The sequence below is a fragment of the Globicephala melas genome, chromosome 2 (assembly GCF_963455315.2).
Source record: "Globicephala melas chromosome 2, mGloMel1.2, whole genome shotgun sequence".
Taxonomy (NCBI): Eukaryota; Metazoa; Chordata; class Mammalia; order Artiodactyla; family Delphinidae; genus Globicephala; species Globicephala melas.
The window spans coordinates 28,090,272-28,103,909 of NC_083315.2; positions in this window are offsets into that span (position 1 = coordinate 28,090,272).

The following is a 13,638-nucleotide window of genomic DNA, read 5'->3' on the forward strand; positions in this document are numbered from 1 at the left end:
TTTTCAAACCTTCTAGTATTCACCTGAAATCAAGCTCTTTCAATATTCTGGCTGGAGGTCCTGTTAGCCAACTCTTAACAGTTCATTAGGTATATTTTCCATCTTCCCAGTTACTGCAAATGACAGAATTGCAATTATTTCTCAAACACATAAGATGGCTCACCATTCTGGAGCCTCCAATGACAATTCCGTCAGTACTTTTTCCTCAAAAATTTCCAGTAACTTGCTCACAGTTTTTCTTACATCCCCACCTCCAGTCTAAATGCCAGGTCTGTACATGAAAAATTTTTGTTATGTCAGCACCTTACTCCTCAGAACCAATTTCTGTATCAGTTAGTTATCTAAGGCCATGATGATGCTACATAAGCAACCACAAACTCCACAGTGCTACACAACAATCAACATTGACATTTTCTCCCAAATCTAGGAGCTGGCTGTATGAGTTTGCTCTTCTGGGCTGGGCACAACTTATATTAAAGCTCAAATTTTTTTTAATTAATTTTTATTGGAGTGTGGTTGCTTTACAATGTTGTGTTAGCCTCCACTGCACAACAAAATTCATCAGCCATACACATACAGATATCCCCTCCCTTTTGGACTTCCCTCCCATTTAGGTTACCACAGTGCATTAGGTAGAGTTCCCTGTGCTCTACAGTATGTTCCCATCAGTTGTCTATTTTATACATAGTATCTATAATGTGTATGTGTCAATCCCAGTCTCCCAATTCCTCTTTTCCCCCTTGGTATTCATACATTTGTTCTCTACGTCTGTGTTTCTATCTCTGCTTTGCAAATAAGATCATCTATACCATTTTTCTAGATAACACATATATGCGTTATTATATGATATTTGGTTTTCTCTTTCTGACTTACTTCTCTCTGTATGACACTCTCTAGGTCCATCCACGTCTCTACAAATGACCCAGTTTCATTCTTTTTTCTGGCTGAGTAATGTTCCATTGTATATATATATATATATATATATATATATATATATATATATATATATACCTACCACATCTTCTTTATCCATTCCTCTGTTGATGGACATTTAGGTTGCTTCCATGTCCTGGCTATTGTAAATAGTGCTGCTATGAACACTGGGGTGCATTTGTTCTCTGGGTATATGCCTAGTAGTGGGATTGTCGGGTCATATGGTAGTTCTACTTTTAGTTTTTCAAGGAACCTCCATACTGTTTTCCATAGTGGCCGTATCAATTTACATTCCCACAGGGTTCCCTTTTCTCCACACCCTCTCCAGCATTTATTGTTTGTAGATTTTTTGATGATAGCCCTTCTGACCAGTGTGAGGTGATACCTCATTGTAGTTTTGATTTGCATTTCAATTGTAACTTGTGAGACTCAAAGAGCTTGAGAATTTTGCCCTGACTTTCAAGTATTAAATCACCAAGAAATTTCTTAGTATTTAGCGTGTGGGGTCCTCACCTCCTTCCTCACTCCCCACTGCGAAAGGGGATCTGACTTCAGGGTCAGGTTCTGCAGCTTCCACGTATAAATCCCTCTCTACTCAGCTTCCATCACCCCAAAAACACCCAGCCACCTTGGGTTAAACAGAACAGTTTCAGAAGCACTAAATGCATGGTATGAATAAGTGAGTGATTCGGGATTATCATTAGTTATTTGTTGGTGAATGAGCTGAGACGGATGACTGGTGGGAAGAGAATGACCACCAGATGGATTTGGGATTCTGGGAATCTCCACTGTTATGGGTTTAATTGTGTCCCATCAAAAGTCCTATGTGAAATTCTAACTCCCCAGAGCTCAGAATGTGACTGCATTTGAAGGCAGTCTTTAAAGAGACGATTGAGTTAATAGGAGGTCATTAGGGTGGGGCCCTAATCCCGTATCACTGGTGTCCTTATTAGAGGAGATCAGGACACAAACACGCACAGAAGGATGACCATGGGAGGACACAGAGAGAACACGACGGTCTACACACCAAGGAGAGAGAACTCAGGAGAGATCGACCCTACTAATGGTTTGGTCTCAGTTTCCAGCTGAGGACGGTGAGACAATAATTTCTGATGTTTAAGGCACCCAGTATGAGGTATGTGTTACAGCAGCCCTAGGAAATGAATCTACCTAATATACTTAAGAAGGATAAAGACTGACGAAGGATACATCCTGTTAGGGAAAATTTATGGTTGAAATCACCATGGTTTACACATTGAAATAAAATAGATTGGGTTATCTTGATTTTGGTGCTGGTTTTACAGATGAATACAAAACGGATCAAACTGTACAGCTTAAGTATGTGCAGTTAAGTGTACTTTAAAATTGCATACAAATTAAAATAAAATAAACTTTATTTCGCACCCAAAACCAGTGAAGTAAAACATAGTAGTAATAATAGTCTGTACTTCTGTCTTTGATACATAAATTAAAAGACAATTACATCCTTGCATGGAATACTCTACTACATTATAAATTTTCCTATTCCTTTATTAAAAAAAAATCCTTCTGTAAATTTTTTTGTACTAGGACTTATTCATGGCATGTTTTATATTTTCTTTTTATCATTTCTTCTGTGTTTTCATTTTTCTTTCTCTTGCTTTGGCTGAGTTGTTAAATATCTCAATAAACAGTTTTTATTTCACTACTGGACTGTTTTATGAGTGAAACATAAGTAAACAAAAATATAATTATCAAAATCAAGAAATATATAATATCCCATCGTGAGACTTTTAGCAAAGTGTTATGCTATGATTCTCTTATGCCCATATCCCTATTTTATTAAACTTATCCAGACTTTTAGTGCCAGGTGATTACTCATTTTAATAATATATTTATTATGAAAATGTAATAGCATATTACTAACAATTTCATTATACTTAAAATTACTGTTATCAACTTTTCTAAATTTAACATCAGGAATGCATTCATTTCATTGCTCTTATTCTGTCATGTCAGCCCTTGCCTTTGGCTTTTTTTTCCTGATTCAATTTTAATTTGACAGATTTCAGATGCTTATTTCACAAATGTCTACTGTTCTAAAAGTGTGTCTATTCCATGTTTGTCTGAAATGTCTTTTTCTTCCCCTCTGAAGCCATGAAGAACATTTTTAACCTGTTCTAAAATGCTCAGATCACAATTCTATAATCTCCTGGTAGTACAAAAACTATTTTACTCTGCTATGGCAGTTACCATTTTTTAATAACAATAATAAATACATAACTTACATAGGTTTTGTTTTTGCCAGTCAATGAAATAGGATAGTTATATAAATTGAACTTTCATGGTTTCCTGTGAGGTGTTACCATTATCAGAGTTGATAAGACTGATGCTAATTTGATCTTCCCTTTCTACATAATTTATTTTCTCTATTTGGAAGTTTGTTGATTCTTTCATCATCCTTAAAATTATGCATTTTACTAGAATATGTTTATCTTATTTTCAAATCTCCCTTATACTCAACAAGACATTTCAATTTGGAAAACTGAGTTTACTTTTACCTCAGAAAGTGTTTTTTTTTTTTGCGGTACGCGGGCCTCTCACTGTTGTGGCCCCTCCCGTTGCAGAGCACAGGCTCTGGACGCGCAGGCTCAGCGGCCATGGCTCACGGGCCCAGCTGCTCTGCGGCATGTGGGATCTTCCCAGACCGGGGCACGAACCCGTGTCCCCTGCATCGGCAGGCGGACTCTCAACCACTGCGCCACCAGGGAAGCCCCTTACTTTTTTTTTTTTTCAGAAAAGTGTTTTTTCACTGTGTCTTTGATTACTCCATTTTCATCTGGACTTCTTACAGAGATTTACATTTATTCTTTTCCATGGCTCTCAGGTTTTCTCTCATAACATTCATTTTTCTTAATAATTTTACTCCATGTCATAGAGCAATCTCCCAATATGGTCTCCTAACTCAGCATTTAAAATGTTATCAGGGTCCTTATGTTAATTACTCTCTTGGATGCATTTTTGAAGTTATAATTATTTTCACTTCCAATTATTCATTTTTTTTTACAGTTTTCCTTTTTTTTCATAGCTTTCTACAGTAAGATCTTTTTTATCGAATGGAAAATATGTATGACAGGGTTCCCTTCATGGATTTATGGCAGTGGTAGGAGATGGAGTAGTTTGGCCTCACTCCTTCCAGCTGTTTATTCACTTAAATGTCCACTGATTTTTCATCGTGTGCTCAGTATTAACAGCAAAGTTATAGAATGGATGTGTCTGCATGGTGTTAGCAGACAATAGGACAGTAGGACTGTCCTATTGTCTGCTAACACAGACAGAGGTTGGCCTGAAGATAACAAGCAGGAAGAAATGCCTATCTTTTGAGTTGCACCAGTAGTAAATGGGCTTGCGAGTCTGCTCTTTTGGTGAAATGAAAAGCCACTAGGTTTACCATCTTCTCCCAGACATGGTAAATGGCTGAAGCCAGGCTCTTCTGAGGGACTTGGTGGGGGGATCTCCTTGCTACTCGGTCTGGTCACCTGTCAAGGGCTGTGGCTAAGAGAACAAAGCCCTGGCTGCAGAACCAGCCAAGCAGAGGGGACGTTTGCAGCACTGTTGCTGATTCCTGGGTGCTGGTGGCAGGACTAGATGCATATGCCTCACAGAGCCCTTGGTAATTCCATCTCCATGGAGAAGCAAAGCTTCCTGAATACACAGGGGGCCTTGGTAGAGCTGCCTTGTTGCATGAGGTGCCCCAAGGGGCAGAAGGATGGAGTGATGGCCACATGTATGCATCGCCATCCTAGAAGTTCCTGAAGTAGACACTGGAATGTTTTCTCAGTGGCTGCTCCAGGACAGACAGAATTGCATAAAGGCATCTAGAGGGGATTTGGTGTAGGATGAAAGAGATAAAGAAGTGTATAAGTAGCAATTAATTCTAAAGCAAAAACTCACAATTTTCTGGATGATTCACCTTCTCAATTTGAGTATCCGTGAAAAGGACATAAGCATGGATTGTGAAGATCTCACAACATTTTTTCGGTGATATTTGTTTCTCCAGTCTGGGTCATAGAAACTTAACCAACATCTGAAATAACCTTTAGCTACTATGACTTTCCAAATCCCAAATTTGAACACCTGAGGTTGCTATCAAGGCCTGAGACCAGGTTTATTCTTCAGTCATTCAGACACTTGGGTCTTTGACATACTAAAATTTTGGCAGGACATAGAGTGAAAAGGTACCCACACTACAGAACCTTAAAGGAGTTTCATGGAAAAGGTTCAGTGGCAGAAATTGGGCATACAGGGAGGGCTCTGGGGAACAAGGGTGAGTTTCTGCTTCTGCTCTTTATGTGCCTTCTTTGAACTTCAGTTACTGCTTGGAAGCTGTTTAGTAATGAAAGAGGGCATTGATTTCAAATCTGTTTACTGTTGGTTGACATGAATATGTATAATTTTTGGCTTGCATTACTTTGAGTCATTCTTAGATTTTAGCACTAAACAAAGTGCTTTCATCAAGTTATTTCTGTGAGAATTGAAATAGATATCTAAATGTGGCAACTCATTTTCCATACTGTATGAATATATTTCTTATTTAATTTGGCAATTTGATGATATCATAGTTCCTATTTAACTGGTAAGCTCAAAGCCTAGAATTTCCTATGCTTAAAGCATAATGGCGAGAATGGTAAGGGTATGTGTTAGTTCTTACAGCAGGATTCTGTATGTTTTAACCTAATCATGTTTAATTCTTTCTATGCAAAATTATATAGTGCAGGGCATTTGGAGATATCAGAAACCTAGGAGTAAATGTGCTTTAAATGTAGATAGTAACATAATTGAGCTAAAAATGAAGAGTTTGGGTCTGTTCTATGTCCAAAAAGAGAAGCACTGAAGCTGGCAGAAACAGCATGATTTCAAAATGTATGCTAAATACTAATTTGTGTCATGGATATTTCATCTCTTCCTCTTCCGCCTCCCCTTAATCTTTTCTCATAGCATGCTCAAGCAGAAGAAGATAATAATTAAGCTCATCTGCATTGTCTTTCACTGTCTTTGGGAATTAATGAAATGAGACAGAAGAATAGGCCCCCTAAACACTTTTGAAAATGTGATATGATACTTATGCCCTGTGAATTTAAATAAAACTGCTGACAGCCCTGCCCCAGTGTGGAACTTTTCATTTGCAATATCAAACTTGTATTTTGATCTTTCCAGGTGGGCAGGATAGAGTTGGGAGGTGATGATGCTCAGTTGTAAGAATTTCACTTACCTGGTTGGTGATGCACACTTTCACACAAGAGAAAAGCATCCCATTTCCATCTCAGGGTATTTCTAGAAAGAAGGTTAGAAACTTAGAAGTTTTGAACCTCCACAGTATCGCTTGAATAATGCAAATGCTCTAAATTTAAAGTCACCTAATTCTCAGTCTATTTATTTGACTCTGATTGATAGAAATCTGGGCAAAAGAGAATGAAGATCTTTGTCCACATATGGATCAACTCTTTCCCTTCCCCTGGCTAGAAAATACACTCCTAAACCAGAAAAGAGGTCTGTATGACCACATGCCTTTGTAAAGACAGCTTCTTTAAGTTTTATGTGTTAGGATTGATTATAAAACCTTGCTTCTATAATAAACTCATTACCACGGAAGCCCACATGCCTATGCCCTAATTGATAGATTTTTCTTTCTCTATAACAATTCATGGTCTGTTAATGGAAACTTGCTTAAATACATAAGGTCTTACTAAGTTCTAATTTATCACTTTATTAATACAATGAAAAGAAAATTCATTAGGCAACTGACATATTAACCTATCATCAGTTTAGTTTCAAATGTCAACAAAAAACCCACAAATATAAAAAAATTAAAATTCATTTTCAATCCTTAGAAAAATTTAAATAATCTTTATAATTATATGGAGAAGTGTTTTGTTAAATTTGAAAAATATAAAAACAAATTAGAATAACATTTAAATACTTATATTTCTATTACTACAATTACTTGTTTCTAGCTTTGAAAAAACAAGAAATATAAGCAAGTAAGTGAAAGATCCGTACACTGAAAATTACAAGACACTGATGAAAGAAGTTGAAAACAACACAAATAAATGGAAAGATATCTCCTGTTCATGGAATGGAAAAATTAATATTGTTAAAATGTCCATACTACCCAAGGCTTTTGATAGATTCAATGCAATCCCTATCAAAATTCCAATAACATTTTTTTGCAGAAATAGAAAAAAAATCTGAAATTCCTATGGAACCGTGATAGAGCTAGAATAGCCAAAACAATCCTTAGAAAGAAGAGCAAAGATGGAGTGAACACAACTCCTGATTTCAACTCTTTTTACAAAGCTATAATAATCAAAACAGTCTGGAACTGGCAAAAAATTAGACACATAGACCAATGGAAGAGAAAGAGAGCCCAGAAATATACCCAAGCATGTAAGATCAACTAATATTGACAAGGGACCAAGAAGACTCAAAGGGGAAAGGATAGTCTCTTCCGTAAGTGGTGTTGGGAAAACTGGACACCACATGCAGAATAATAAAGATGGACAACTATCTCATACACCTCACAAAAATAACTTGAAATCGATTAAAGACTTAAATTTAAGATCCCAAACTGTAAAACTACTAAAAGAAATATAGGGAAAAATCTCTTTGACAGTCTTGGCAAAATATTTTTGAAAAAAACACCAAATGCACACACAGACACAAAAAAAACCAAAACAAAAATAAACAAGTGAGACTACATCAAATTTAAAAGCTACTTCATAAGAAAAGAAACAATCAGCAAAATAAAAAGGTAACCTATGGAGTGGGTAAAAATATGTGCAAACCATTTATCTTCTAAGGGGTTAATATCCAAAATACATAAAGAACAGATACAGTGCAATAGAAAAACAAACAAATAGTATGGTTAAAAAATGGGCAAAGGACTTCAATAGACATTTTTCCAAAGACATAAAAACAGCCAACAGGTAAATGAAAAAGTGTTCAACATCACTAATAATCAAAGAAATGCAAATCGAAATTACATTGAGAGATCACCTCACACCTCTCAGAATTGTTATCATTAAAATTATAAGAGATAAATGCTGATGAAGAGGTGGAGAAACAGGAACACTAATACACTGTCGATGGGAATGTAAATTGGTGCAGCCACTATGCAAAACAGTATAGAGGTTACCCCCCAAATTAAAAATAGATCTACTATATGGTCCAGCACCCCAACTTCTGGGTATATATATGAAAGAAATGAAAATATTATTTCAAAGGGATATCTGCACTCCCATATTCATTACAGAGTTATTCATCACAGCCAAAATATGGAAATAACCCAAGTGTCCACTACTGAATGAATGGATAAAGAAATTTTGGTATATATACAATAAAAATATTATTCAGCCCTAAAAAAGAGGAAATCCTGCTATTTGTAACAACATGGATGGACCTTTAGGGCGTTATGCTGAGTGAAGTAAGTCAGACAAAGACAAATGATATATGATGTCATTTATATGTGGAATCTAAAAAAAAAAAATGCAGATACAGAAAGTAGACTGGTGATTGACAGGGGCTGGGGAGATGTTGGTCCAAGGGCACAAACTTTCAGTTATAAGAAGAATAAGTTCTGGGGAACTAATGTACAACATGGTGACTATAGTTCATTTAAAACTATATTACATACTTGAAACTTGTTAAGAAAGTAAATCTTAAATGTACTCACTGCAAAAATAAAAGTATTTATGTGATATGAGGGAGGTGTTAACTAACCTTATTGTGGTAATCATTTCCCAATGTATTGTTGCATCAAATCATCATACTGCATACCCTAAACTTACATATATTTTATATCAATATCTCAATAAAGCTAAAAAATTCAAGATAAAATTTAAATCTACTTTAACAAATACCCTAATCCCTTTCTCCTCTCATAACATGTGAATCCCAAGAGGCAACGACACTCATATGTCATTGTGTATTTTTCTGGCCCATTAGAAAACACACACACATGCACACACATGCACACACACCATATATGCACACATGTACACATATAGGATCACATTTACAATTTGTAGATATAATTGTTTGGATCATGCTTTAAACATGCACATAAATGTTTTCATGATGTATAATTATTTTGCAACCTGATGTTGTCATACAACTATGTACTTCTGAGGTTTATACTAATATGTTGGGATGTATCTTAATGCTGTTGCCTGGTCTATATTATTTAAAAATCTTATTGGATAAATTACACAGACTCTGTATTTCCTTATTGATAAACATTCAGATTACTTGTTTCCCACTATAAGAAGTATTCCATGAACATGTTTGTTTACATCTTTTCAGGCACATGTATGAGAATTTCTCCAGTATGTAAATATACATGAATGTGGGTATATGAAACCATGCAACCTGTAGGTAGCCTTGATGCCAATGTTAGGGGCTAAGCATAGCACTGAATATTTAATAAATCATCTCTCATAAAATGAAAGTTAGAAAGAACTGCTGGTAATTCTGGTAAAAATATGTAATTAATGTTGAGAGTAAGTTAATAGAAAAAATACAGAATATAATCATTGTTGCCATGATAAGCCATAACATTTTTAATCTAATTCTCACTGGCATAAGGCAGTAAACAAACAATGGTGCAAAATAACAATTTATCATACATGTCCAATTCTGATTTTTACCAAATCTAAGTGGAATAAAAATAAAATGTATGAATGGGAATGCATCCACTATAGCTCTAAGAATAGGGGTATGAGCATGGGCAGACTAGATATTTTAGCAAATTTGTGTGAGATAGAAAAAACATGGGACCACATTAATGGATTAACCAGAGAAAAGAGAATAAGTCTCAAATATGCACAAATATATGAAAATTCAAAGTAAACAGAGATATTTTTAGAGAAGTTTCTAACTTATTGTTTGGTGCACAGAGAGGGTAGAGATGTAATCAGGATGGTTATTAAATATGTAGATTATCTGCAGAAGGGCTGTACAGGTTCTATTTTACACTCATGACTTTCAGTCCTCAAATTCAAGCAGCTCTTGCACACACAAAGAAGGAAGTGTTTAAAATGCTTCAGCTAATCTGCTGTGGAGGGCTCTGTTCCCAGTAGAGATGCTGGCATGCCAGGGCAGATCACACCTTAGTTTGGCACAAGAGAACGGTCTCAGCCAATTTACCAACCGCCAATGCAGCCAACTTGAACAGAAGCTTAGCAATTCACATGGCAACCCCTCTACAGAGAGCTTTCCTACAGCTTCCCTGTTTATTATAAACAACTGATTTACCAGACTGTGGGGAGAAAAGGAAAAAATGTCAGCACTGTATATTAATCAAAAATTTTTTCATGTTAAGGTATGAGCACACATCTATTACCAGAAATTTTAGGGTAATAAGCACCACAAAGATAAATATGAAAACATACAACAAAGTACTGAAGTCAGAAAAACTGTCACTAAGGCACCAAGAGAATTCTTAAAAATTTAATATTTCATGGAAAACTTGAGGAAGGTAAACATAGAATAAATAAAAATAGGTTGCTCTAAGAAAGGAACTATGCAGAGATATTAGTAATTAGTGAGAAAGCAAACTGTACACTGTTACATAAAATATTATTAAAATTTAAAAATCAACAGAATGCCTACATAATAAACTTAAAAACAATCATAGAATTAGAACAAATTAAGTGTAGAAAACAGGTGAGAAAAATCTTAGAAAGCAAAACAATTGAAGAATGGCAATATGCATTTTATAGCGGATGCAGAGAGAGAATGGAGAAAATATAAGAGAGAACAAACTATTATAGCTAAACTATTTTTTTAAATGAAAATTACATTTTTAAGTGCTGAAGAAACATGAGATTTCAGTATGCTAAAGGGCATACTCAGCAACAAGCATTATGAATTAATGAGCCACACTCAGAATGCCAATGACAAAGTGATGCTCTTAAGAGCTTCTCAGCTCAGCTTCTTCAGAAAGAAAAAAAGAAAAACTCACCTTCAAAAGAGTAAAAAATAGACTGACAACATTGGCAATATTCATTCTTTAAGGCAAAGGAACATTATCTCAATTTCAGAGGGAGGGTAATTTTCAAGACAGAATTCCATATCAAACCAAATTATCACCCATAAGAAACACAATTTCAGACATAAAAGGCTTCAGAAAATGTATTCATTATGGAAAGTGGGGTATTGAAGTTTCCTACTATTATTGTATTGCTTTCTATTTCTCCGTTCAGTTCTGTCAATGTTTGCTTGATATATTTAGGTGCTCTGATGTTGGATGCATATATATTTAGAATTATATTTTTCTAGTGGATTGATCCTTTTATCATTATATAATACCCTTCCTTGCTCTTAATGGATAGAACATCAAAACAGAAGATCAATAAAGAAACAGAAGACAACACTGTAACCAAATGGGCCCAACAGACATACACAGAACATTCCACTTAACAGCAGCAGAATATACATTTTTCTCAAATGCACAGGGAAATTTTCCACTATAGATCATGTTAGATCAAAAAACAAATGTTTACAAATTTAAGAAAATTAAAATCATACCAAGCGTCTCCTCTAACCACAATGGGATGAAAGTAGAAATCAATAGCAAAAGGCAAACTGGAAAATTTACAAATGTGGGAATTAAATAGCAAACTCTTGAAGAGCCAGAAGGTCAAAGGAGAAATCAAAAAGGAAATTAGAAAAAAACCTTAACAATTTGAAAATAATAACACAACATACCAAAATTAATGGGATTCAACAAAAGCAATATTCAGAGGAAAAGTTTCCTGTGATAAAAGCCTACATTAAAAGAGGAAATATATCCAATAAGAACCTAACTTCACAACTCAAGGAAATAGGAAAAGAAGACGAAACGAAGACCAAAGAAGCAGAAGGAAGGAAACAGCATAGATCAGAGCAGAAATAAAAGACATAGAGAATAGAAAAGCAGAAGAAAAAAATCAACAAAACTGACTTGTTTTTGGAAAAATAAGCTGGTTTTCAACCCCTTAACTGGACTAAGGTAAAAAGAGAGAAGACTCAAATAAATAAAATTGTAAATGAAAGAAATGACATTACAACTGATGCCAAAGAAAAAGAAAAAAATCCATGAGTCAACTATAAACAACTGTGCAAATCAATAAAGATGATACACTACATTAACAGAATAGAGGATAAAAATCATATGATCATCTCAACAGATGCAGAAAAGGCATTTGACAAAATTCAACATCGTTTCATGATAAAAACGCTCAACAAATTGGTTAAAGAAGGCAAATATCTCAACATAATAAACACCATATATGACAAGTCCAGAGATAACATCTTACTCAACAGTGAAAAAAATAAAATCTTTTCCTCCAAGATCAGGAGAAATGAAAGGAAGTACCACTGCATTCAATATATTCACCATTCACCATTTCTATTCAATATAATATGTGGAACTCTATGCAGAGAAATTAGGCAAGAAGAAGAAATAATAATCATCCAAATCAGAAAGGAAGAAATAAAACTGTCCCTGTTTAGAAACAGCATGATATTTTAGGTAGAAAATCCCAAAAACTCCACCAAAAAACTGTTAGAATATAAAAATCAGTAAAGTTGCACAATATGAAATTAACTTACAAAACTCAGTTGCATTTCTATATACCTATAAAAATTATCTGAAAAGAAAATTAGGAAAACAAATCCATTTATGACAGCATTAAAAAGAATTAAATACTTAGAAATAAACTTAACTAAGGAGGTAAAAATCTGTATAATAAAAGTTACAAAATATTGATGATCAAAATTAAAGAAGACACAAAATGAAAAGACATCCAGTGTTCATGGATTAGAAGATTTAATAATGTTAAAATGCCCATAGTACCCAAAGCCATCTACAGATTCAACACAATCCCTATCAAAGTATCACTGGCAATTTTTATAGAAATAGAAAAAAATTCTAAAATTCATATGGAACCACAAAAGACCTTGGACAGTCAAATGAATCTTGAGAAGAAGAACAAAGCTAGAGGCTTCACACTTCATGATTTCAAAATATATTACAAATCCATGGTAAACAAAACAGGCTGGGATAAAGGCAAATATATAGACCAGTGGAACAGAATATAGAGCCCAGAAATAAAACCAGATTATACAGTCAACCAATCTTTGACAAGGGTGTCAGGAATAGACAATGGAGAAAGGACAGTGTCTTCAATAAATAAATGGTAATGGGAAAAATAAGTATCCACATGCAAGAGAATGAAATTGAGCCTTATCTTACAGCATACACAAAAACCAACTCAAATGGATTAAAGACTTAAACATAAGACCTGAAATTTTAAAATTCCTAGAAGATAACATAGGCGGAAAAACTTCATGACATTGATCCTGAGAATAATTTCATGGACGTGACATCAGAACCACAGGCAATTAAACAAAAAATAGACAAGTGGGATTACATCATAATTTTAAAAGCTCTGCACAGCAAAGGAAGCATTCAATAGAGTTAAAAGACAACCTATGGAATGAGAGAAAACATCTGCAATAAAACCATATATCTGATAGGGTATTAATCTCCAAAATACATAAGGTACTCCTACAACTCAAGAGAAAAAAAAAATTGAAAAAATGCCTAAGGACTTGAATAGGTATTTCTTCAAATAAGACAAAGATATGGTCAATAGGTACATGAAAGAAATTCACATTCACCAA